The sequence below is a fragment of the Prionailurus viverrinus genome, chromosome D3, assembly GCF_022837055.1.
Source record: "Prionailurus viverrinus isolate Anna chromosome D3, UM_Priviv_1.0, whole genome shotgun sequence".
Classification (NCBI taxonomy): Eukaryota; Metazoa; Chordata; class Mammalia; order Carnivora; family Felidae; genus Prionailurus; species Prionailurus viverrinus.
In genome coordinates, this window is record NC_062572.1 from 88,595,969 (window position 1) to 88,623,291 (window position 27,323).

The window sequence follows — 27,323 nt, forward strand, 5'->3', positions numbered from 1 at the left end:
AATCCATGAGCATGGGAATGTGTTTGCATTTCTTTGTGTCCTCTTCAATTCCTTTCATAAGTATTCTATAGTTTTTAGGTACAAATCTTTCACCTCTTTAGTTATGTTTACTCGTGGGTATCCTTGGTTTTTGGTGCAAGTGCAAAATGGATCTATTCCTTGATTTCTTTTTCTGTTATTGGTGTATAGAAATGCAACAGATTTCTTCACATTGATTTTATGTCGTGCAATGTTTCTGAATTCATGTATTCTAGCAATTTTTTGGTGGAGTCTTTTTGGTTTTCTACATAGAGTATCATGTCATCTTCAAATAGTGAAAATTTGTCTTCTTCCTTGCCAATTTATATGCCTTTTATTTCTTTTTGTTTTCCGATTGCTGAGGCTATGACTTCAAGTACTATGTTAAATAGTAATGGGGAGAGTGGACATCCTTGTCTTATTCCTAGCAGTAGTGGAAAGGCTCTCCGTTTTTCCCCATTGAAAATGATACTGCGGGGGTGGGGTGGGGGGCACCTGGGTGGCTCAGTCAGGTAAGCGTCCAATATCACCTCAGGTCATGATCTCATGGCTCAGAGATTCAAGCCCCATGTCAGGCTCTTTGGTGATAGCTTGGAGCCTGGAGCCTGCTTTGGATTCTGTGTCACCCTTTCTGCCCCTCTCCTGCTTTTGCTCTCACTCTCTCTCTCAAGAATAAATATTAAAAAAAAAAATTTTAATTAAAAAAATATTAGATGTGGGTCTTTTGTGTATGGCTTTTATGATTTTGAGGCGTGTTCCATCTATCCCTACTTTGTTGAGGGTTTTTATCAAGAATGAATGTTGTATTTTATCAAATGTTTTTTCTGCATTTATCGACAGGATCATATCGTTCTTATCCATTCTTTTATTTTTCTTTTATTTTTTTTTCATTTTTTATATTTGAGAGAGCATGAGCAGGGGAGGGGCAGAGAGATGGAGACAGAACTGAAGCAGGCTTCAGGCTCTGAGCTGTCAGCATAGAGCCTGATGTGGGACTTGAACTCATGAGCAGTGAGATCATGACCTGAGTCAAAGTCGGACACTTAACTGACTGAGTCACCCAAGTGCCCCTTATCCATTCTTTAATTAATGTGGTGTAACTGTTGATATGAAAATATTGAACCAGACCTGCAGCCCAGGAATAAATCCCACTTGATCATGATGAGTAATTTTTTAATATACTGTTGGATGCAATTTGCTAGTATTGTGTTTAGCATTTTTGCATCTATTTATATCAGGGATACTGGCCTATAATTCTCCTTTTCGTTGGGGTCTTTGGTTTGGAATCAAGGTACTGGTTTCATAGAATGAGTTTAGAAGCTTTCTTTCCATTTCTATTTTTGGAACAGTTTGAGAAGAATAGGTATTAACTCTGCTTTAAATGTCTGGTAGAATTCCCCTGGGAAGTCATCTGGCCCAGGACTCTTATTTATTGGGAGATTTTTGATAATGGATTCAGTTTCTTTGCTGGTTATGGGTCTGTTCAAATTATCTATTTTTTCCTGTTTCAGTTTTGTTAGTTTGTGAGTTTCTGGGAATTGGCCCATTTCTTCCAGGTTGCCCAGTTTGTTGGCATATAATTTTTTGTAGCGTTCTCTTAAAATTGTTTGTGTTTCTGTGATGTTGGTTGTGATTGCTCCCTTTCTACCTGCCCCCCATTTTTGTTTTTTGTTTGTTTTTTTAATTTTGAGAGCGAGAGAGAGTGTGCCCCCATGACTTGGGGAAGGGAAGAGGGTAAGGAGAGAGAGAAAATCCCAAGCAGGCTCTGCAATTCCAGTGCAGAGCCTGATGTGGGATTCAAACTCATGAACCGTGAGATTGTGACCTGAGTTGAAAACCAAGAGCCTGATGCTTAATCAGAGCCACTAAGGTGTCCTCAGAGCCACTAAGGTGTCCCAGATCTCTCCTCTTCCATTTGTGATTTTATCTACTTGGGTCCCTTCTATTTTCTTTTTGGTAAGTCTAGCTTAGCAGTTTATTAATTTTATTAATTCTTTCAAAGAACCAGCTCTTAGTTTCATTGATCTCTTCTGTGTTGTTGTTTTTATATCCTTGCTTTCTTCTCTAATCCTTATTTTCACTCCTGTTGGTGTTCTTTTTTGATGTTCCTTTTCTAGCTCCTTTAGGTGTAAGGTTAGGTTGTGTTTTGGGGACCTTTCTTGCTTCTTGAGATAGGGCTGAACTGCAATAGCCTTTCCTCTTAGGACTGCCTTTGCTGCATTCCAAAGGGTTTGGACTGTGGCATTTTTTATTTGCTTCCATGTATTTTTTTATTCTTTAATTTCCTGGTTAACCTATTCATTCTTCAGTAGGATGTTCTTTGATCTCATGTATTTGAGGCCTTTCCAAATTTTCTCTTGTGGTTTACTTGAAGTTTTATAGTGTGGTCAGAAAATAGGCATTTCATGATCTTGATCTTTTTGTACTTGTTGAGGGCTGATTTGTGACACAGTATGTAATTTATTCTGCAGAATGTTCCATGAGCGCTTGAGAAGAATGTGTATTCTGCTTTTGGATGAAATGTTCTGAGTATATCTGTTAAGTCCATACAATCCAGTGTGTCATTCAAAGCCATTGTTTCCTTGCTGATTTTTCTGCTTAGATTATCTATGCATTGTTGTAAGTGGAGTGTTAAATCCCCTAATATTATTAGTAATGAATTTCTTTATGCTTGTGAATAATTGATTTATATATTTGTGTACCTCTAAGTTGGAATAAATACAATTCTTATATATTGTTAATGGATAGACCCCTTAATTATGATACAATGCCCTTTTTCATCTCTTGTTACAGTCTTTGTTTTAAAATCTACTTTGATATAAGAACGGCTACTCTGGCTTTCTTTTGACCTCCATTATCATGATAGGTTGTTGTCCATCCCCTCACTTTCTTTTTTTTTTTAATTTTTTTTAACGTTTATTTATTTTTGAGACAGAGACAGAGCATGAACGGGGGAGGGTCAGAGAGAGGGAGACACAGAATTGGAAACAGGCTCCAGGCTCTGAGCTGTCAGCACAGAGCCCGACGCGGGGCTCGAACTCACGGACCGCGAGATCATGACCTGAGCTGAAGTCGGCCGCTTAACCGACTGAGCCACCCAGGCGCCCCCATCCCCTCACTTTCTATCTGCCAAGTGTCTGTAGGTCTGAAGAGTCTCTTGTATAGAGCATATAAGTGTGTGTGTGTGTGTGTGTGTGTGTGTGTGTGTGTGTGTGTGTGTGTGTATCCATTCTGATACCCTATATCTTTTGATTGGAGCATTTAGTCCATTTATTTTCAGAGTCATTATTGAAAGATAGGAATTTAGGGCCATTGTGTTACCTGTAGAGTTGGTGTCTCTGGTGATGTTCACTTGTCTTTTCTAGTCTTTTTGCTTTGGTCTTTTTATCCCCCCCCCCCCCTTTCTGAGTACCCTTTAAGACTTCCTGCAGAGGGGTGCCTGGGTGGCTTAGTCGTTTGAGCATCTGACTTCAGCTCAGGTCATGATCTCACGGCCTGTGAGTTGGGACCCACATCGAGCTCTGTGCTGACAGCTGGGAACCTGGAGCCTGCTTTGGAGTCTGTGTCTCCCTCTCTCTCTGCCCCTCCCCCACTCGTGCTCTGTTTCTCTGCCTCTCAAAAATAAATTAATTAAAAAAAAATTAAGACTTTCTGCAGATATGGTTTAGTGATCATGAACTCCTTTAGTTTTTGTTTGTGAAGCTCTTGATCTCTCCTTCTATTCTGAATGTTAGCCTTGCTGGATAGAGTTTTGGCTGCAGATTTTTCCCATTCAGCACATTGAATATTTCCTTCCATTCCATTCTGGCCTGCCAAGTTTCAGTGGACAGGTCTGCTGTTAAACTTCCGTGTCCACCCTTGTAGATTAAGGACCTTTGTCCAGGGATGCTTTCAGAATTCTCTTTATCTTTGCATTTTTCAAGGTCCACTATGATACTTTGTGACATTGACCAGTTTTTGTTGATTTTCAAGGGAGTTTGCTGTGCCTCTTAGACTTGGATACCTATTTCCTTCCCCAGATTAGGGAAGTTCTCAGCTATGATATGTTCTGTTACCTCTTCCCACTTTTCTTCTGAGACTCCTATAATATGGATATTGTTTCACTTTACAGAATCCGAGTTTCCTGTCTCCTTTCATGATCTAATAGTTTTCTTTCCATCTTCTTTGCAGCATATTTTTCGTAATTTTATCTTCTATATCACCTATTCACTCCTTTGCTTCTTCAGTCATCATTGTGACTATATCTAGTCAGTTTTGCATATCAGTTACAGCTTTTTTTTTAATTTCAGCCTGGATAGTTTTTAGGGCTTTGATCTCTGCAACAAGGGTTTCTCTGGTGTCTTCTATGCTTTTTTTCAATCCCAGCTAGTAGTCTAATGACTATTGTTCTCCATTATTGTTCAGACATATTGCTTATGTCTGTATTGAGCAAGTCCTTGGCTGTGATTTATTCCTGATCTTTCTTTTGGGGAGAATTCCTCTGTGTTGTCATTTTGGCCAAGTTTCTGTCCCTTAGGTATTTTTAAAGCTTGTTCTGTTTCCTGCACTTGAGAGTAATGCTGTTTTCAAAAAGGGTCTACACTGTCCAGGGAGTGGCACTTCAGGAAGTGTTTCTGGTGCATGCTGTGTGCACTCTGCTGTTAGATTTTGGCTGCTCTTTCCCACTGGTCAGTCCTCTGTGGAGCACCTCCTTGCTTGCAGTGGAAATGTTTGAACCTTTAACTAGGTGTGCTTTGGTTTTTTTTTTTTTTCCAGGCTTATTTTAACAAACACTGATTCGAAGAAAAAAAACAAAAAGAAAAAGGAACAGAAAATCCCAATAATAATAATAATAACCAAAAAAAAAAACCTATATAAACCTGATTCTAAAGAAAAAGGAAAAAAACAAAATGAAAATAAACCTGATTAAAAAATGAAAACCAAACAAAAAACTGAGTCTGATTCCAGAGGGATTGGGGAAGGAAGGGGGGGGGGATTTGGTCCTATTTCCACCAGAACTGCAGGTGGTGCTTTGAAGCACTTGATTTTCAGTATACTTGGTGCATGAAGGGTACTGCTTGGGCTGGTTGGGAGGAGAGCCCTGCTGAGCTGGCTGAGAGTCTGTTGAGTCTGTTCTGCCCCAGGAAATAAGCAGTTGCCAGGCACGGGGGACAGGGTTTGGTGTAAGCAGGTCCTGCCCTCCACTGCAGGCTGCTGTACTGCTCTGTGAAGTCCCATGTCAGTGTTGAGGGAGGAAATGGTGCCCCCCTACCCTCTATTCCCCAGAGAGGGGATCTCACAACCCTGCTCTTCAGGAAGCCCATAATAAATAGCGAGGGCAGTCGATGTGCCCTGAGCCACAGCTTTGGTGCATGGCTGGGATTCAAAACTAGAAGTCTTTAAGAACCTGGCACCACATGGATCCACCCCCGCTTCTCTGGAGTTGAGCTTCTCTGTGCTGTGTCTGATGTCCTTTGTCCCCCCAAAACGAGTCCCATGCCTGTTGTGTGTGTGGAAACTATGGTGTAGCACTGTGAGAAGCCACAGCCAAGTTATTGGAATTCTGGATGTGCCTCTCTCCCCTGAGGACAAAAGCCTTTTGCTGGCATCTGTGAGGTGTTTTGTCCTTGGAGAGGCATTATATCGTATTCCAAAGGTACTCCAGGAATAAGGGAAACATCCTCTCCCACTGCACCTTGGAGATCCCTACACCCTGCTATGCACTCCTGGGCCAGTGCCCTCCTCCCAGGAGCCGACGCCCCAGCTTCGCTCCAGGGAAAGTCGCACACTTCCAGAACCTCACATTTTGAGCTCCACATGCTGTTTACAAAAACCCGTGACACCCAGTATTACTTGATCCCAAGTCTGTGGTCCAGAGAGGTTTTTCTTTAGTACAAACCTGACGATGCACTCTTCAACACTTCTTTCTTTCTCTCCCTTTTGTCTCTCCATAGAAAGCGTTCCCTCCCCTTCATGGCGCTGCCATTTTTCTCTCCCTCCATTTACTTACATGTACCTCGCTCTTGCCATTCTGGTTCCCTTCAACCTTGGAGATCCTTCTGTTACTCTGCAGGTCAATTTCCTGAGTGGTCCCAGTGATCTGACCTCAGTATAGCTGTGTTTAAGGGACCAGGAAAGCCCAGGGTCCCCCTACTTCTCTGCCATCTTAACCCCTCCCCTCATGGTCAAACTTTTAAAACAATTGCATGCATTGTCTTAATTTTAACAAATTTAAAAAGTAGCAAGTCATTTTATCCTTGTTATAAAAAGGCAGAAATAAACTTTTTACATGACATATTTTCCTGTGGTTACATAGCTAAGATGTGGTGAAGCTGGGATAGAAATCCACATGTGTCTGCAGCAGAGAAATGGGGAATTGGGTAGACCTAAAACCTAGTTTCAGTTAATTTTAAATACTTGATGTAAAAATTATTTTGGATTTTCATTCTTCCGAGTGAAGAAAAACCCCATACCCACCCCCCTGTTTTTTTCTCCTATCTTAGTTGACTGTCATGCTTGAGATGGGTTATGGTTAGTCCAGAATGTTGGGGTTCATTATCATGTTTTCATATTCAATGTCCTATTCAATTTCATACTCAACTAAGTAAGATTCTAACAACTACTAATAAGGTGTCTGGATATCATGAAGGATGAAGAGGAAACCAATTTTAAGTCATGTGACAAGGTTAACGTAAAGCTCTTTACTTTGTCATGTTCAATATTTGGTCCTCAGGTCTGTTGGAGCAGGTGTGGTCCTTTCACTCAAAGCAAGCATTGTCAGCCTGTAGAGCCCCCTCTAATTTTGCTAATCTTACAGCCCATCTCTCCCTCTCACCCTCACTTCTCTTACCACCTGCGTTTTAGAGAGCAGAAAAATAGACGGCAAACCTAGTACGTGTCCTTATCATTCCCCTGCCTGTGTTCCTTTTTCATCTTTCAGTAGAGTTCAACAACCCTGCACATCTTCTCTTCCACACTATATCCTAGGTGGAATTTTATTCTTTAATTTTAATAGGCCATTCTTTATCATTGTTGTTAAACAGCTTTTGAGAGTTCATTCAGCATTTGAGTTCCTATAGAAGAGACTGCCTTAATATGTCACACTTCCGAAATGAGAAGCCGTCTGTTGCCAAACCCTTTCCTCCAAACACCTGGCAACCACTGATCATTTTACTGTGTCTATAGTTGTGCCTCGTCCAGAATGTCATACGGTTGCAGTCATGCAGCATGTAGCTTTATAAGGGCTTGATAGTTCCTTTAAATAGTTACTCTGAACAGTCTGCCTGAATATACCACAATTGGTTTATCCATTTACCTATCAAAGGCCATCTTGGTTGATTAGGTTTTGGTGATTCAGAATAAGGGACCTATAAACATTTTTATGCAGGTGTTTGTGGGGACATGAGTTTTCACATCATTTGGGTAAATGTGTTTAGCTGTCTTCCAAAGTTTACATTCACAGTTTACATTCATACCAGCGATATGAGAATGCCTGTCCTCCACATCTTTGGCAGCAGTTGATGATGTCAGTTTTTTGGATTTTTATCTACATAGTTAAGTAGTGTTACCTTATTGTTCCAACTTTAAGATCTCTACTGACAAATGATGTTGACTGTATGTTCATACATTACTTAACAGCAGATTTTCTTATTGAGTTGTATCTTTAAAAAAACTTTAAAATTGTAATTTTGAAATGATTTCAGACTTACACAAAATTGTAAACATATTACAGAGCATTACCCTATAAATTGCATCAGATGTGTGTTAAACCATAACTTGATAAAAAGTTAACTAAGCTATAGGGCTTATTCAGATTTTACCAAACTGTTAGTAATGTTCTTTTTCCACTCTAGGATCAAAATTACTATTGTGTACTACATTTAGTTTTCATGTCATCTTGATGTCCTTTAATCTATAACTGTTCCTCTTTGTCTTCTAAGTCCTTGAGCATTTTGAAGAGTACTGGCCCAGTTATTTAGTAGAATAGACCCTTGCATTTAGTTTGTATGATGTGTCCTTAGGATTTAATTCACGTTGTACAGTTTTGGTAAGAACCCCACAAAGCAATGATGTGTCCCTCTCACCGTATCCTATCAGGAGACCCATGATGTTGACTTTTTTTTCCTTCAGTTAATGGTCATGTTAACTTTAATCACTTGGGTAAGGTGTTGTCTGTTGTTTCTCTGTGTTTGTTTTTTTCATAATATCTGAGCAGATTCATGGAGACCATATAATTTTTTTTTTTCGTCATGAGTTAGTATACTACTTTTATCACTCACTAATGAATTACTTGGCTGGGCCAAATGGTGGTTCTTCTACTTTTATCATTCCTTTTATATTTGTTGGAATTTGCCTGCAAGAAATAGTTCCCTTTCCCCGTTTGGACTGTTTATTAAATTGTTAGTGTGTTCTCCTGGTATCTTGTTCTATTTGGGATCTTTGCCATTACTGTCATTTTCGCTCAAATTGGCCCAGATTTGGCCAGTGGCAGCCCTTTCAAAAGGCACCGTTACCCATATGATATGCTCTAAATTTGCTATAAGTTGAAACCTAACACCAGACAATACATTTCAATAAAAAGGAAGCCTACACAAAAGAATTCACTTGTATATGGGGCACCTGGGTGGCTCAGTCGATTAAGCATCTGACTTCGGCTCAGGTCATGATCTCGTGGTGTGTGGGTTTGAGCCCCATGTCAGGACAGCTCAGAGCCCGGAGCCTGCTTCAGATTCTGTGTCTGTCTGTCTGTCTGTCTCTCTCTCTGCCCCTCCTCTGCTCCTGCTCTGTCTCTCTCAAAAATAAACATTAAACATTTTTCAAATTTTAACCTTGTATAAAATTTACATATTATGTATTCATGTGATTATGTGTGGGTATGCATATATACATTTGTGTAAAAGGGTCTTTTTTTTTTTAATTTTTTTTTTCAACGTTTATTTATTTTTGGGACAGAGAGAGACAGAGCATGAATGGGGTAGGGGCAGAGAGAGAGGGAGACACAGAATCGGAAACAGGCTCCAGGTTCTGAGCCATCAGCCCAGAGCCCGACGCGGGGCTCGAACTCGCCGACCGCGAGATCGTGACCTGGCTGAAGCCTGATGCTTAACCGACTGCGCCACCCAGGCGCCCCCATTTGTGTAAAAAGGTCTTGACTTTGAAGTATTTTAAGAGTTACTATTTTTTTTTTTAAATTTTTTTTTCAACGTTTATTTATTTTGGGGACAGAGAGAGACAGAGCATGAACGGGGGAGGGGCAGAGAGAGAGGGAGACACAGAATTGGAAACAGGCTCCAGGCTCTGAGCCATCAGCCCAGAGCACGACGCGGGGCTCGAACTCACGGACCGCGAGATCGTGACCTGGCTGAAGTCGGATGCTTAACCGACTGCGCCACCCAGGCGCCCCTACTTTTTTTTTTTTTTTTTAAAGCATGTAGCCTCTGTAGTGTAAGATTTTCCTCCAGAAACAAAAAAATGATGTTCTTCACCAGATGGTTTTGCCTAAACAAAATATCTGTTCAAGTTGATGGGTCAATTGATTCATTTGCTTAACAAATAGAAAAGAAGCCCAGGTCCACCGGGAAGGGGGCCGGAAGAGCTCGACTTTTCCTCCCATCCTTGGTCAGGTCATACAAGCTTAGGCACTGATGAGGAAAGGTGGCCCCTTTAAAATGATACATGGGAGGCAACCCACAGAGTTGAACCCAGGGCCTTTATTTATTGGAGGGAATGTAAAAAACAAGGGTACACTGGAGGCATGAAAGGTGGGTTTATCTGAATGCTGACACGTTACTAATAGTCCTACCTGGCACCTCGTTCCACACATGGCAGGGGTAGCCATCACCTCTGCCACAGAAAATGAGCTCCATTTCTACTTAAGAATTTTCTGCTCATATTAAACTTCTTCTCCCTCCTCCTCCCACCCCTCCCTCCACCCTCTCCTCTTCCCCCTTTTTTAAAGTTTATTTTGAGAGAGTGGGACAGGGACAGAGAGAGAGGATCCGAAGCAGGCTCCAAGCTGTCAGTGCAGAGCCTGATGTGCTGGGCTCTGTCCCATAAACCGTAAGGTCATGACCTGGACCAAGATCAAGAGTCTGATGCTTAACTAAGTCGCTCAGGTGCCCCACATTCTTTGCTTTTTAGGCCAACCCCTTCAGAGGTTCATAGATATTGACATCATAACTACAAATCCATTTTTCTTCTGTTATACCTGGAAGCTGACAGCCCAGCATAACTAAAGTAAATCTTGATTATTTAGTAAATTTTGTAAAAAGTAAATTTTGATTACTCAAACCTTGTACTTTGTGGCAATCCGTATACAGTAAGTTCTAGAGGAAAAGCCACTGAGAGATTTAGAAATAGGCGTCTGTTCTGAAAAAGCAATCTTAGGAAGGAATAAACCCACGATCAGGAATACTTCTTACTCCTGAAATGGCAAATTTGGGGGATGAGAGCCAACGAGAAGCCCCAGTCTGCAATGTCAGAATCCAGAGAAAAATAAACCTAACGTGAGCCACTCTTCTGGCCAGTATCTTGACTGCTTGGGCAGTGCTTGATTTTTGTGTCCTGCAAATGAGGAGCTGCAGTGCGAGGTCAGGCTGGTGGCCAGCAGTGGTCATCCCCGTCACGTTCCTGTGTCATCTGCTGTAGCCACACACAGATCGTTGGGTCACGAGTTCATCTGGCCTTGGCGAGTGAAATAAGGGGACAGATGGGAGTTGCAACTCTCTTCATCTGTATCCAGTATACTCCCTGTAGAGGTACTACTGCTTTTTCTTTCTTTTTTTTTTCTTTTTTTTTTAAGAGCCTAAATGTTAATGGTAGATACTTAAATCATTTGATTGCTGTTCAGTTGGGGGTAGTTGGTTTAAGTCTTAAATTGTAGGAAACTACCTGTTTTGAGCCAGCTGAAACAGAAACAGCTCTATGCACTGAAACTCTGTGCCCCTTGAGACCACAGTGGTACTTCAGGAAGCACTGTGCTGAGGAAGGGAGTACCCCGAGCTGCTCAGAAGCTAAATATTCTTTTGAACTTCGTGAACCTTTTTTGTTGTCTTGCTGCTTGGGACCTCAACCCTTTGCCCCGATTTGAAATCGGTTTTTCCAGACGTTTTTTTTTTTAACCTTCTATTGAAAACTCGAGTTTGGATAATACTGTCACTTAAGCACTGTGTAGTAGGTCTTATATCTCCTGTAGTCTTTCTCTCCTAATCCAGCAAAGCTCATCTTTAGCCTGTGGTTTTGTATTCGTTTTCATAAGATTTTTCCAACAATTCTTAAAGGATACTATTACAAATATATTTATAATATATAGGCTAGTTACTTGGGTTGGTAGCCCAGGATATAAATATTCGTTAACCGGTATACAAATTGGTTCTGCACATGTAATGGTTTTAAGTAGACTTTCAAGTGTCGTGGGTAGGACTTCCTTCGTTGTACTTAAGGTGTTGTGCTAGATGAAGTACATCTTCACCTAGAAACTGTAGAAGCAGTTTCTACAACTGCTAAGTACTTTATTTGCATTATCCTGTGCAATACTTAGGAAGAATATTCATTCACCACATCTACTGTGGGCTCAACCTTGTGTGCTAAGTGTTGAGGGGAAGCCACATCAGAAGGAACATGCCCTCTGCCCTCAAGAGACTGAAGATGTGGCAAGAGAAATTTACATTTGAATTACCCAAACAAATAGACAGTTATGAACTGTGAAAAGGGCCAGGAAAATGTAGGGGTTGAGGGAAGACTTCTCATGGGAAGGAGCAGCGGAATAAACTTCAATATACAGAGGAGCTAATATAGATGGGGAAAATAACCATTTTTTAAAAACCCTGAGGCAGGGAGGAGTAAGGCTGAATTTTGAGATACAGGAAGAAGGTTTTTATGGCTGGAGGAAAGGGGAGGCTGGATAGTGAACTCAGGCTTCTAACAAGAAAAGTGGTAGGTCAGGTTGAAACTGTTGGGTCTTAGAAGAACAAAGGTATCACAGAATTTGAAGTTGGAGGGGTGTGATTTGTGATGATACTCAACATTTTACAAGTGTACTCTACTTAGTGGAAAACAGAATGGAGTTGGGAGCCAGAGGGGGGTGTAGGCTGTGGGGGCTTGGCTCTGCCTCGAGTCAGAGGCTGAGATCATAAACAATACGCCTCTGAAATCCTCAAGCTTCTAGTCTGAAGACTGTGCGCTTTTAGTGCTTAACTAACGGGCAGTCGGGATTTCTGTTACTCCCTTTGAAAATCAGCAGCTATAAAGTTAAAGGGGAGCGGCCCACATATGCTGGCTGTTGCCTCAATTCTTTCCGCCCAGCAGTTCTCCACCCTTACTACACCTTGCAATCAACAGGAGAGCTTTCCTTTTTTCTTTTCTTTTTTTTTTTTAAATTTACATCCGAATTAGTTAGCATATAGTACAACAAGGATTTCAGGAGTAGATTCCTTAGTGGCCCTTCCCCATTTAGCCCATCCCCCCTCCCACAACCCCTCCAGTAACCCTCAGTTTGTTCTCCACATTTATGAGTCTCTTAGGTTTTGCCCCCTCCCTGTTTTTTTATTATTTTTGCTTCCCTTCCCTTACGTTCATCTGTTTTGTCTCTTAAAGTCCTCACATGAGTGAAGTCCTATGATATTTGTCTTTCTCTGACATGAGAGCTTTTCAATTTACTGAGCCCTGGGCCCCACTCCCAAGGAAACCAGTTTTGTGATACAGCACAGATCTTTTATAAAGTGTCCCAGTCGATTCTATTGTGCATTCACAGTTGAGGACCCCTGTTCTGTCTCCTCCAATTTCTTCTAGGGAGCTTGACACCTGGGTCAGCGCTTAAATTAGGTCTTGACATGAATGTGGAATGTTCCTAGACATCAAAATTTTATATTAAAAGACAAACAAACAAACTTGGTGTCTTTCAAACCACATAGATTTTTTTTTATATGAAAATCGATTACCATACATATAGGTTTGGTAAGATGACTGAAGTCTAAATCTACTCTGGGCTGCTTGATAGTACCTTTTGGTGGTCATGAAAATATTCTCTAACTGCACCGTGAGACAACACAGGAATGAGGTGTTTGTGCTTGACACCAGAGTTGTTTCGGTTATTTCCCTGTTCCTAAATCAGATTCCTCAAGAGAGCCTCTCTGGAAGCAGAATCAACACGAGTGTTCACAGCCAATCTCTTCCAGTGAAGTAATTATGCATCGCTGTAACTTCAGCCATCTTTCCTCCACTTCGGTGCTCTAAATGACTGGTTCAGAATGCCCTTTCCTCAGTGACATGGAAAAGAACACGATGCAAGTTTCCTTTCAGCTGAGGAGCTAATAATGAGAAAATATTATGTCTGTCTTTGGCAAGGAAAGACCCCAAGAGAATTCTAAAGAGTTGTTTCAACTAGCATCTCATTACAAGTGGAAACCTTTTTCATTTTAACTCACTGAAAAGATATCCAAAATACATATTTTGTCTTTGGTTCCAAGAATAATCCCTTGGGGTTTAGGCACCAGTGTCTTTTTTCAATAAACCATATTTCTTATTATCGAATGGAGAGAGAGTTGATAACATTCATTAATAAAAAATAAAATTCTTTAGGAGACTGTAGATGATTCAGGGGCCTAATGTAAAACAAAAATTTACCACATAATTTATTGGAAAGATGATTTTACTGAGGTTTAATAGAATTTATAGAAGACTATATTCCAATTCATTTTGTGATTTTGAAATTAAGTGATAATTGTGCTTACTGCTGGCAACAGTGAAAGGGTCATACCTATTCCTCTGCAATACTATGAATTAAAGATATTTATAGTCACATTTATTCTTGGGTGTATACAATTTTTCTTCAAACAGCTCCTTCCTACTCTGCTGTAATGTGTCTACTTAGCTAGGTGATAGTCCCCAGTTAAACACTGATCTAGGTTTTGCCTTGAAGGCTGGTTCTAGATCATTAAAGGCCATGATTCATTGACTTTAAGATTGGGGAGATTATGCTAGATCATCTGACTGGCCCAATTTAATCCGTAGAAAGGATTTAAGAGTAGAATTGAGGAGTTTCATGACAAGGAGATTCTGTCTTTTGGTCCTAAGCTTCATTTCATGGACAAGAATTTTCGTCTGTCCTTCCTGACTGCCCTGTGGTTGAAGTTGCCTCGTAGCTTTCATAATCTGGTAAACCAGTTCCTTGCAAAGTCTATCTTACAGTACCTCCTGTTGTTCTCTCTGTAGCCCGTCTGCTGGTCCCACCTTGTGGTCTTTTAGGTCCTCACTATGTTCATCCCGTAGGAGTGTTCTCCGGAGCAGTGCTTCTTGGAGATTCACCTGAAGACCTTGTAAAAACACAGGTGGTTCTGTATAGTAAATCTGGTGTGGAGTCCTGACTACCTACATTTCCACCATCTCCTAGATCTGAGATTGGTAAAGCCTTTTTTGGTTTTTTTTTGTTTTTGTAAAACGCTAAATAGTAAACATTCTAAGTTTATGAGCCGTACGGTCTCTGTTACACTGCTTGTTTCTGCTATTGCAGTACAAAAACGGCCACAGATCATATAGAAATGAATGGATGTGGTTTGTTCAATAAAATTTTATTGACAAAAAAGCTAACTGGCACTGAAGATTGCCCACGCTTGTCCTAGAGTCTGCCAATGCAACTGGTTCAAGGGCTACACTTACAGTAGCAAAGTTTTGGAGCAAAGGTTCAGAGCAGTAAAGCATAAATTTTTGTGAGGTGTTTTGTTTCTGTAGGTTGCTGGAAGCTTCTACCGGCTCACAAGAGCCAATTTAAACATCTTTGGCCATTTTGTGAACTGCAGACTGTTCGTATGTTGAAATGGGCCCTGGTGGAATATTTCACCATGGAAATCAGCAAATGCTAAAACTCAGGACTTTTAATCCACACCCCCCACCCCCAGAGGTTTTAACAGCAAACCGCTGGTGGTGGTAACTCCTTCAGGGTTGTTTACAACTTGATTTGATCAAGGTTGAAAAGATTAGAAATAAATAAATAAATAAATAAATAAATAAATAAATGGTAAATGAATTATTTCAGCTGACATCCATTAAAATTTTGTCAAAATTTGACTTTTGGGGGGTGGTCTTTGTTAGACACAATAAGTAATTCATCTGATTCTTGTCATGGAAAAAATAAGATTCAAATATTTATGGATTTTTGGCACCTGTTTTTCCCTTGAAAATGTGAAAACAGATATTTTAGACCACAAATAGCTGACTAAGGATTAAAGGTAACCTCTTTCACTTTCCTTACACGCTATGATCAGCGAGAGGCAACACGGTAGTGAAAGTCACATGATGTTGAGCGTAAAAGGATTTATTTTCAATTCAATTGACCATATCTATTTTCTCCCTTGAATTTGGAAGAGCCATTATTTTTATTAGCCATTAGTGTCATCCCCGGTAGAAGTCTAAGCTCAATTTGTCAGTGTTTAGTATTGGAAGTGTCTGCTCATCTTCACGTTTTATAAGCTGATTGGAGTTGGAGAGGTGAAGGTAGTAATTAGAATGTCCTAGCCACTTCGCAGCAGAGCTGGGCCTGGAACTCGGGCCTTCTGACTTCCCGGGCAGCGCTCATTCTGCTGTGCGCCAGTCTCCTTCAGCGCTGCTGAGCTCACACTGTGCGCCAGGCCGTGTGCCAGGCTCTGGTCATACAAAGCAGAATAGAAGACGTCCCCTGCTCTCGAGAAGCTTCATCTCCTGCAGATAAAGAAGTGATTTCAGCGTGCTGGAAGTTTTAATGTAGGCAGAAAAAAAAGTTCTGTGGGTGTAGAATGTGGAAGGAAGAACTCTGAAAAAGGTAAGTTGAGAAAAACTTTCAAGAGAAGAAACATTAGATCTGTTTCTCAGAATGTTTGCTGAGGGATTGAATGAGTACACGGATGCATGCATGATGAATTGGGGTAAAATCATGAGTCTGATGACTCGGTAATGGCATCTACGTAGATGCGTTTCCTTTGCCTGTTGTTCCCGAGCTGTCCGATAAAGGAAGGGGTTTCTGTGGGGATCCTTGTTGAGCAGGATGAGGAAGGAACTCATTTAGGTTCATGTGTCCCCACCCAAAACACAACACGCATCCGGAGACAGCAGGGACACTGTGTTAGGAGGCGTGTTAAATCCATCACCTCAGGGGTGAAGAAGCAAAGGAGGCTAGTGGGTGGTTTCTATGGCATTCATGGCACCCAAGTCTTGGCTGTTAATTTGTAAAGCTCCTATCCCTAGGCTGCTCTGTTTTCCCTCAGATGTGCAGCAAAGCCTCACATTGGCTCCTGGGAGACAAATGTGTGCATCTCTTCCCGGCTGGATATTGGGTGAGGTCGTGTTGGCAGCCTGCCATTAACCATGGTGGGAGTACTTAGACCACAGAAATCCACAGAAACCGTAGGTCAGGGACTAGTGTTCTTGGTGTTTTTTTTGGCGGTGTGTGTGCGTGCGTGTGTGTGTGTGTGTGTTTTAAATAAAGGAGAGCTTGTTTACCACCATCTTCTTGTACTTTTGTCTGTTTTTACTGACTTCTGGCAACGGATGGAAAAAGTATAACCAGACTGAAGGCAGCACAAGTACAGGGTTGTAGAGTTGGCTGGAGAGAATGGGCTGAAGCTGGTTGGTGGCCAATGATGGCTGTGATGTTCGAGGGGCTTGGTCCTAGCAGACCCTCTGAGTCTGGGAGCATGGAATCAGGGCAAAAGAGTGAAAACTCACACTGGTGTGTGTGCACATGCCTACCTGTATGTGGAGAGAAACCCACTCCATGGTTTTTCCCCTCGAAGGCCTTGGTCTTTTGTTCAGATGCCTTCACAAGTTTGGCCAGGTTTTCTGTTGTTGCTCAATTTGGCAAGCTTTAGGGATTCAGAGAAACCCTACAACTTGACCTAGACTTGTCTCAGTGTTAGTGAGATTCCGCTGTCATTCAAAATAGTGACATTTAAGTTCCTTTGTTTTTGTTTGTTGTACTTAGAAAATTTTTTAAAGTTTATTTTGAGAGCGTGAGAGCAGGAGGGAGGGGTAGAGAGAGGGAAGAGAGAGAATCCCAGGCAGGCTCTGGACTGCCAACTTGGGGTTGGATCTCAGGAACTGTGAGATCTTGACCTGAGGTGAAATCAAGAGTCAGACACTTCATTGACTGAGCCAGCCAGGTACCCTTTTATTTCTGTTTTGGAGTGAGAGATTACATTTGAATGAGAACAAATTCAGCTTAGCATCTGTGCATTCCAGTGTTCATTGTTGATTGTCAGTTTCTTTTCTGGATTCTTTTTTCCCTTTACCTGATTCTCTCACATGTTCTTATCCTTGTCTTTTACGGGCCTTTTTATCTCTCTTTGCTTGGAAATTATTCTTTTGGTTTAGTATGTTACAGGAAGGAACATTTTGCCTCCAGGTGAAATCGATAATGTGGACCAGAGGTCTTTGGCTGGTTAGAGAGAGTTTGTGCCTTCACGTTTTGGTGTGTCCCTTTTCCTAACTTAATTCTTGTTTCCTATTTTGCTTAAGGGACTACCACAATGTCGTCCAGCAGATGTTAGGGTCTGACTGGACAAGCTTTTGTTTTTCCTTTCAGGTTGTCAGACTGCGGGCAGTGAATGTGTAGTAGTAATGGGCCCGCCATGTTCTGAACTTCTTCCATCTTTTGTACCTCTCTTTGGGGCGACAAGACTCAAAGGTTTATGCCGCCTCCAATGGCCCCTGGGCTGAACTCTGTATTTCCTTCACATACTTCAGAAACGGTACGAAGATTGTGAGCAGATTTGATTTTTTTAGTGACCTGGCATCACTAGCAATTAATAAAAGCTGACTTGTGTTTTGGTCACTTAATTAAATTTCTCTCACCTACTTCTTTATTTTGCCTTAAGTCAGAAGTGTTCAAAGCTAATTTACTTAGTTGGGGATGAGACCGTGGCTGTGCATTCCCAATCCTGGATAATTATTTCCCTTACCGGCTTTTGACCTTGTAACACAGATAATTTGGAATGCAGCTCTTTGAAAACCAATTTCCAAATAAAGATCTTTCCTGAATGTGATTTTGGGGGCGACTTTCATTAGTCTGTTCAGAGATTGGATAAAGTATTTACCCAAATCAAATATCTAGTGCTTAAAACTCAGAGAAAATAGAGAAATGAATTTAGAAAAGCTAGAAAAGTATTCACATAAATTCCACTGTGAATATTAAATTCCCAAAAGGAAATATACATGGGCACACCTGACAGGGAGTGGAATACTGTTTGTGACATTACTAGAAAACAAGACAATAAATGTGTTCAGCTTATTTCCTTCATTTTAATTAGAAATATTTTAAACATGGAAGATTTTCCTACAAAAAAAATTCAAAATGGTGTATCACTAGCCAATTACTGATGCAAATTTCATCCCTTACAGAAGTCCTACTGTAAAGGATTTTCACTATTAGTCCCTTTTGAGTTTTACGTCTTGTACATAGGAAATATATTTACAGTATATTCATACAGAACAGGCTCGGTTAGCCCATCACTTTGCTTCAAATATGCAACCAGGTGTTAAGAGTATGTGAAAAGCTATTTTCTTTCAAGTGCCATTTTTGAGAAGAAAAAAAAGCAAAAATACTGATGCACAGAGAATTGAAGTAAATTAATCTGATAATATAAGTGAACTGAACAAGCTGTGCAGTATAAATATTTTAATCACTTCTTGATCCAGAAGTGCCACATCTACAAAATGAGCAATTATGTTCTACCACTTGGGAGTCGACTCTAATTACAAAGCTGTAGGATATTACTAAATGTTAATATATGTAAATATCAAACATCAGGCCCTTAACTTTCCACGTGATTTTAAAAATACATATACATGTAATCTTTGTTTCCGATAACTACTTTTGGCCTGAACGGCATAGGGCCAGAGGTTGAGTATTAGTTGTCTTATTAAGCACTTTATATTAGAAAATACTATTCAGTGTTTTCTAAGAACAGATATTAAAAATAGGCAATGGAAATACATAAACATCTAGAAAGCTATCAATTTAGGGTTCTCCATTATACCATGCCATTGTATTTCTACCCTGGAATTCTACGTCCACCAAAGACGTCTGGGGGCCACGTTGATGGAGAAGTTAGACACACTGGACTTTGGTAATCACCGGTACTGGCTTTCAGACCTGAGACAGGGAACACTCGGCTGTAGAACTCTGCTCGTCCTGCTAGGATGCATTTAGTTCCTGTGATATCTCAGATGGCTTTTCTATTCACAGCTTTGTAGTGGGAAAAGGACAATTTCTTAGGATGAAACGTTATGTATGTATATGGAACGTAATTTTAGATAGTCTGGAGGTATGTAGCAGGCTAAGTTTTAAGGTGACTCCTCATTCCTGGCCACTGTACACATCTTCTCCCATTCTTGAATCAGTTATAAATCTAGGTGTTGCCGTGAAGAGGTTTTGTAGGTGTCAAGTGCCATATTAGTTGATGTAAGGATGACAAGATGACACAGCCAGGTCTGACCTAAACACATGACTCCTTTAAATACAGGGAGCTTTCTTCAGTCATAGAATGGAAATCAGAGAGTCCAAGCACAGGGACGATTCGACACTGTTGCTGGCTTGTAGGTGGAGTAAGGGGGCGCCTCTGGAAGCTGAAAGCAGCCTCAACTGACAGCAAAGACACAGGGTCCTAAATCCTAGAGCTGCAAGGAACTGAACTCTGTATATAAAAATGAGTATGGAACAGATTTTTCCCACAGCCATCAACAGGAGCTCTGCATATCTGATTATCTTCATTTTACCCTTGTCAGACTCTGAGCAGAGGGCCCAGTTGTGTTGTGTTAGACTTCTGACTTACAGAGCTGTGAACTAATAAATTGGTATTTTAAGCTCCTGAATTCGTGGTTACTTTGTTATGCAGCAATAGAAAACAAACGAGTCCTAAAATGGTTAGAGAGGGAGGGAGCCCAAACATAAGAGATTCCTAAACACTGAGAACAAACTGAGGGTTTATGGGGGGTGGGAGGGAGGGATGGGTGGGTGATGGGTATTGAGGGCACCTGTTGGGATGAGCACTGGGTGTTTTATGGACACCAGTTTGACAATAAACTTCATAATAAAAAGAGTCCCTCTCTCTCTCCCTCTGCCCCTCTCCCACTCACTGTCTCACAAAAACAACAAATCATAAAAAAAAAAAAAATTGCAGTGGGTAAAGGGCTACATCAACCATCCTGCCTGAAACCATCTCTGTGGATCTTTCTTAATTAGGAAGAACCTCAGCAGGCTCATGATGATGTCATGAAGCTTAGAATATTCCTCAAATTTCTCAATATGTTTCAATCTAGAAATTGGGCTACAAGTCCCTTGCTGAGTCTTAGAATCCTACCAATACTTCTACCCTTTAAAAGTTGACTGAGGGAAAATATCCTTTAAAATAATGCCTATTCTTGCTATATAAAATACCCCTGTGAAAAAAATAACCCTGTGAGATTTTGAGGAAATTGCCGAGAAAATCACCAATACGCATTTCTTTGGAATAAAGCTAGGAGAAAGATATCATGGCATGTTTCAACTACTGTGTCTTTTATCATGTGTCAAGAACTCTATATGCTTACCCAATCAATAAAAACAGTGGGAGTCAATGCCAATTTCCTGTCTGTGGTGGACATTGCCAACAATTTCATTTCAACTTTCCATTGCAGGAACAAAGAACACTCATTCATGTTCACACGTTGTCCGGCCGTGATTTTGCTTTTCCTATTTTTTTTTTTTACATTTTAGTTTGTTTTCTGTGCTTTACATAATGCAAAATGCTTCTATATCTCTTAGGAAAGAGTATACTAAATTTACTTTTCTCATTTTAGAGATGATAAAAAAATATGTTCAAAAATTATAGGGATGATGTGTGGGTACAAATCCCATCCCTTTTTAGTATAAAATGATGACTTAATAGCATACTTAAAATGTAACCTGTAATGTAGGAGAAATATTCCCTCATAAGCATGAAGACCTATTTTGAAAGTAATTTTGTCATTTCCCCTTTTTCAAGGGATTGCTTCTTGGGTACTGGAAGGCCACAGTTCCAGCGCGTTCCCAAGATGGCCAAGATTAGAATTTTCTGCTTTGCTCACCGAGGATTCAATATGTTATTAGGTTATATTTGCTAAATCAAAGGATACTGAGCTATATCGTGTGTTCTCAAAATGTTGCTTACAGAAATAAATTTTCTCATAAAATAACTAACAGTTGCACCCTAAGTTGCATCAAAAAAGTGCTCTATTTAGGTAGAAGAAAGTCTGCAGCAGTTCCAAAATGTCCTACCCAAGGATGCAGTCTTCGCCTTGAAGCTGATAGACCAAACACAACCTGCTCGAACTGTCTTCTAACTTCTCTTTTAAAATAAAACACACTAAAAGTGAAGACAAAGTTGTGGATTTAAATCATTCAATTTTGAAAAAAAATCACTCTACTAAATTATCTTAGAATCATAATTTAATCAGATAATTGATTTTTGAAAGTTTTCATTTTTCCTAGCTTTAAATATTCCGTCTCCCCCCCCCCCCCCCCCAGTATTTAAAAAAGTACTTTTATCTTTGCATCCATGTTTGTGTGTATGAGCTTGGCAGTTTGTTTAGCTATGACTTGGAGGCTTATTGAGACTTTTGGTGAACTGGTGGAAGAAAAATTTAGGACAAGTAGAATTAATTCAGCTGTACAATAGATCCCTAAAGGAGATAGCCGGTGTTCTTTCTATATAGGGTGTTAAGTAACTATTAGGAAAGAAAGAAAAAAGGCTGTGTTAATATAAGCTTTTTCATTCAGTATTGAGGCAAATTGTAGAACAATGTGTATAGAACATACTTCTGCATAAGACTATATGTTAACTATATAGTTAACATACTGCAATTGTGTACTTTTGTAGTGTGTGTGTATGTATGTGTATAAACGAGAAATTTCTGTGAGTTTAAAATATTTTGAAGATGTAGGACGAGTGGTCAGTTTTGGTGGAGGAAAACATTACATTGTTCTTTCAATGGCCACATGGGTCTATTACAATTCTCACCATGCACATTTATTTTCTCAAAAGGTCGAGTAATGGTAGCTAGATGGGAAATGAGAATCAAGATTAAAGAGAGGGCTCTGCTAAGTGCCACGATACCAGGAGCAGATTTGGTTTCTTCAGTGCTCTATTATCAATACCTAGTGGAGTATCTAGAACACACTAGATGCTCAGCATGTAGGTAGAAAGTAGCAGTAGAAATTTCTAGATGGCTGCTATTTGCATAGTCTGGGTAGAGGCATTGCTTATTGGGAGTATGGTCTTAGCCGTTCATATTAAGGAAATAGACTTCATTCAACCAGAGGAGGACACCAGCAAAGGCTGGGTGAGTAATCAGAGCAATGTGGGTTGGGATGGTGTTCCAGTGCCTTTAGGAAAATAAGAGTGCTAGTGAGAGGACTGAAGTTGGGGTCTAGGTCAAAGGAATGGGCAAAAGAATTGGACATGAAGGAGAGTCTGTGGTGGTAAGCATATGCGTGTGGGGAATAGTTCTGGAATCACTGCAAATTGGTCTTTGAGTTAGACAACTCCTTTGACTCCACCAGCGAGGATGTAGCTACTGCTCTTCCCTGGCCAAGAATTGTTTAGAAATTTGCAGAAACTGAGCCTGAAGATGGGAGTGTGTTAGTCAATTTGGTGGTGCTGAATGGAGAGGAGAAATGAACAGTGTGGTTTGAGATACTCATTTTAGCAGAACTATCTTGCAAAAGGTAGCATGTCTCTACTTTTTAAAATTTGAGAGCATGAGTGCGAGTGTGGGGAGGGGCAGAGAGAGAGAATTTTAAGCAGGCTCCATGCTCAGCATGGAGTCTGATACAGGGCTTGATTCCATAACCCCGGCATCATGACCTGAGCTGAAACAAAGAGTCACATGCTTAACCGACTGAGCCACCCACGTGTCCCACACGTCACCTACTTGGTTGAAGTAACTGCAGTGGTGAGTATTATGTGTTCCAGAAACTAGAAGATGAGTCACCCAGTGTTGCTAAGAAATGTCTTGAATTATATTACTGATCTCTTAGGTCTTCTAAACTTGTAAAATAACACATGCTGTTTAGCTACTTTCAGAGAGTTGTCCTGACAGTACTAATGGCCATTCTTGGTTTTCTCTTCTCTTTTATATCCAGGCATGTGGGTAGACATCTGGCTTTTGAGATCTGTAGGGTCCAAATGTTTCGATCACACATTCCATTAGTAAAAGTTGCAGGTATTTACATACGTGTTTTATGGGTTATATATGTATATATTTTTGTGTGTGTGTGCATATATATATGTTTTTACATAATGTATACTTTACTGAATTAATATAGTAATAGTGGAAAGTATGTTAAAAGTAGAAATTTTTAGGGGCACCTGGGTGGGTCAGTTGGTTAAGCAGCTGACTTCGGCTCAGGTCATGATCTCGTGGTCCGTGAGTTCGAGCCCCGTGTCGGGCTCTGTGCTGACAGCTCAGAGCCTGGAGCCTGTTTCAGATTCTGTGTCTCCCTCTCTCTGACCCTCCCCCATTCATGCTCTGTCTCTCTCTGTCTCAAAAAAAAATAAATGTTAAAAAAAATTAAAAATAGAAATTTTTAAAAGATGAGATTTTAAGAAGGCATAAATAAGTTTTTGAGTTAGTCCCTACTTTAGAACATGATCTTGTCTAGCCCATGGAATAATCTCCCTAGTGGCCACCATGCATGGTGGCTGAGGAAGTGAAGGTGGCAGTGAAGTCACTAACACAGAGTTTATATCATCAGGTAGATAAATAAAATGCAAGGACAAAAACAGAAAGTGAAACACAGATTCTGCAATTAAAATGTTACCACTGTCTGATAGGGAAGAAAGGCACCCAATACTAACAATTTCCTCATCTGTCATTTTTAACCAGAGTAGTTTGGTGGTATCAGTTTTTATTTCTGAAACATTCTTTTTTATCCATAATGATTGTCTGGATAATAAAATTCTCCTAGGCACAAAAGCCACAGGGGACCTGGATGCATACAACTTCATACTCAAGATTTTTGTTCTTACTAAGTAGCTTATTCCCAATTCCATTTAGTGAATGATCTCACTTTCAGACTCTTCTTGGGAGATGACGTCCCAAGAACTTCCTCACTATTCTCATTGGGTTGCTCCTAATCAGCTACAGCCCCCTCAGAGAAACCTGAAAAGGATTCTATCAAATATGTTGACGAGCAATTTCATTGGGTCCTTTATTCCAAAGACTGTTCTTGGCACTCTCTGTTCCACGTTTCCTACAGACTATCAAGCAGAAATCCACCCTTGTGGTTTGAGTGTGCTGACAAATTTGAGGGTATTTTGGACATAGGAGATCATATATCTTTGACAACTACATCCCCCCCTCCCCACCACCAAAGAAAGAAACCTTAATACAGGACCTTTATTACAAAGTTACTGAAAGGACTAGAGGAACAAAGGGGAGATTCTGCCTATGGGAGGCAAGCAGGTTACGTGAAGGAGGAGGAAGCATGTTTTCTTCTATATTTGTTGGTGACCTTGGGCAGCTGCTTTATAGACAGCACTTCTGAGTTTCTGCTTAGGCATCTGGTTTCAACTAACGGTAGAGATCTTAGTAAATACCTTTGTCTTTTTCCTCCCCCCTGTTTTAGAATGTGAGCAGAAGAGGGGCAGAGGGCAAGAGAGAATCTTGGGCGGGATCCAAGCCAGTGCAGAGCCCGTTGCAGGTTTTGATCTCGTGACTGTGAGATCAAGACCTGAGCTGAAATAGAGTCAGACACTTAACTGACTTAACTATACAGGTGCTCCAGTAACTACTTTTTGATGAAAGATTGAGGGGGAAGAATGTTGCCAGAGATATTTTGGATGTGTCAGCAACAGCTTGTCTAAACTAATTAGTCAAATTTCTCTTTTTCAAAATGAGAAGATTCAGTGATTTATTTCAACAAACATTTTATCAGTCACCTACTTTGGATAAGACCTTTGCTATAAGTTGTAGAAATGTACCATGAACATCTTACTTCTTCAGCATTTTGTTATTTAGTAGGTAAGACAAATACAAAGCAACATACTAACAATGATTTTGTTTATTTTTGTTCTGTCCTTCCCCAACCCAGTAACCGTGGCCCTCGTCCAGTTATTCCAGAGCAAGCAGGACCTCATTTCAAATGCAAGCATCAGTGTTTCCTTATTTGAGTAGAATTCGTCTCCAGAGGGACTTTGAATGTAGTCAGATTAGCAATCACACTCTCTTCTCTCAGATCTTAGAGCCAAGGTCCGAGTCCAAATTTACATAATCTATCCATCATTATTTAATCCCAGAAAGTAGAACTTTCTGCAAATGCTCTAATATTTTCCCTTACTCTTGTTAGTGCATTCTTTGTTCTTCCATAAATTTGGACATCAACATCCTTTTTCAGAATCACATTTCCATTCCTAGAAATAGTATAGTGCAAGATGTACATTGTTTTTTGGTATTATCAATAGTTATTCTCCAAATTTTATTTACTTTTTAAAATTACTGCAGGCAATATAAAACAGGGATCCTAGGAGAATAATGAGTGGTGAGTGTATCTACACACCTAAGGAAGAGGCAAAGCTTCCAGTAGGGTTTCATGGGACAGACCTTGGGGCCTTGCAGGGTAAGAGATTGGACAGCATGGACTGTAGATGAATACGTGCAAGATAGAATGAATAGAGATTTTTGAGAGCAGAATGAAGTATAGAGAATGGGAATGCTGAGATGTTGGGTTAGATACACATTCTAGTGGCCCTGAATGCCAGTGGATACTTAGCTCTCATTCATTAGGCAGAGATAAAGATGTTAATGCTACTAACATTACAGGTGAACGTCTCACCTTACAGTGCTGTGTAGGATGGATAGAAGCAGAAAGAAACATGTTGGGAATGTTAGACAATATTCAAGTTTCAATCAACTTGAGATCTAACCAATGTTAATGGGACAAAGTTGGCTACATGGCGTGAGGGAAATGTATTTGAAAGATTTCTCACAGGATTTTTGCATTGAATATTTGGTAGTGGCATTGGCCCTCAAAGAAAATACAGATGGAGTAGTGGTGTGTGCATGTGCTGGTTTGGGTGGGGGAAGGACTTGAGAATTGCTGAGCAGGATTGTGTTCCATTGTGAAATAGAGTTTAAGGTACCTGCAGATGATGAGATGGTGCTATTCAGTGAGTATTGGACATATGTATCTGGAACTCAGAAGAGAGTTGGCATCGTGCAGTCGGAACTGTGAGTCATTCATGTGGACATAAGATTTGAGACTTGACTGAACGAATTGCAGGGCCAGGAATGTAGAAGGTGTGAAGAGTGGGTCCAGAGGCAGGACCCTGGGGATTAAAACCAATGGTATAAATACTATTCAACAGAAAAGACCTAGAAATAACACTCGTGGAGTAAGAGGAACCAGCAACTGGATGCATGGGAGTAAAACAAGGACTGAGGTCACAGACCTGGGTGGGGAGATGCCAGCCAGGTGACTTACTCTCACACACTGTGCAGTTCCTTAATTTAACCCTTCAAAATCCCTCTAGGTAATGAATTCTAATTCTCGTTTTATAGAGGAAGGAATGGAGAATGTGGAGAATGAGAAGTTTGATGTTTAGCTAGGAACATGAGGCTGAGTTTTAATTCTAAGCTGAATTGACTTTAAAATCTGTGCTTTCTGTATTGAATTCTCTGTTGAACAATGGTGCATCTCAGCCTGGAATACAGATGCTTTTTTGGCACATTGTGCCAGTAATTCAACTATTGTCTTTATGCTCCAAGCCCACACTCCTGTGCTCAACTTTGCAGTGATGGGGCTGGGACTCTGCAAAAGTTTCCTGGATTTCTTTGACAAATGGCATGCTATTAGGCACTGTTAATGGAAAGCACTAGAGAATATTGGAAGAGTAGAAAGAGAAGAGGGATTTCTTGTTTTTTCAACTTATGTCAGTGTTACTTTAGTGGCAAAAAAAAAATGTAGCTCTTACCCACTCTGCCCCGCGTCCCCAGCTTCTTTCGGCATTCTGGATATCAGCCATATGGTGCCTCATAATAGAGGCATGGACACAAGCTACAAGGACTTTTGAAGATCCAAGCATCCACCTCTCAAGACCCTTGCTCTGAGCTCCTGGTGATTTCTCCTCTTTCCTTCTTGTCCCTCCTATTCTGGTGCTGGTAGATCTGCATTCCACTGTTTTTCCTCGGTGAGCCTTCCCACACTGTGTAATGAATCCCCTTCATTATATTTTATCTATTTGAAATACTCAGGGAGGTTGAGTTTTCCTTATTGGATCTATATGCTTGGGAAAAAAAGCACAATAGGAAAAATAAGTTCATCAAAAGTGAAATGCCACAGT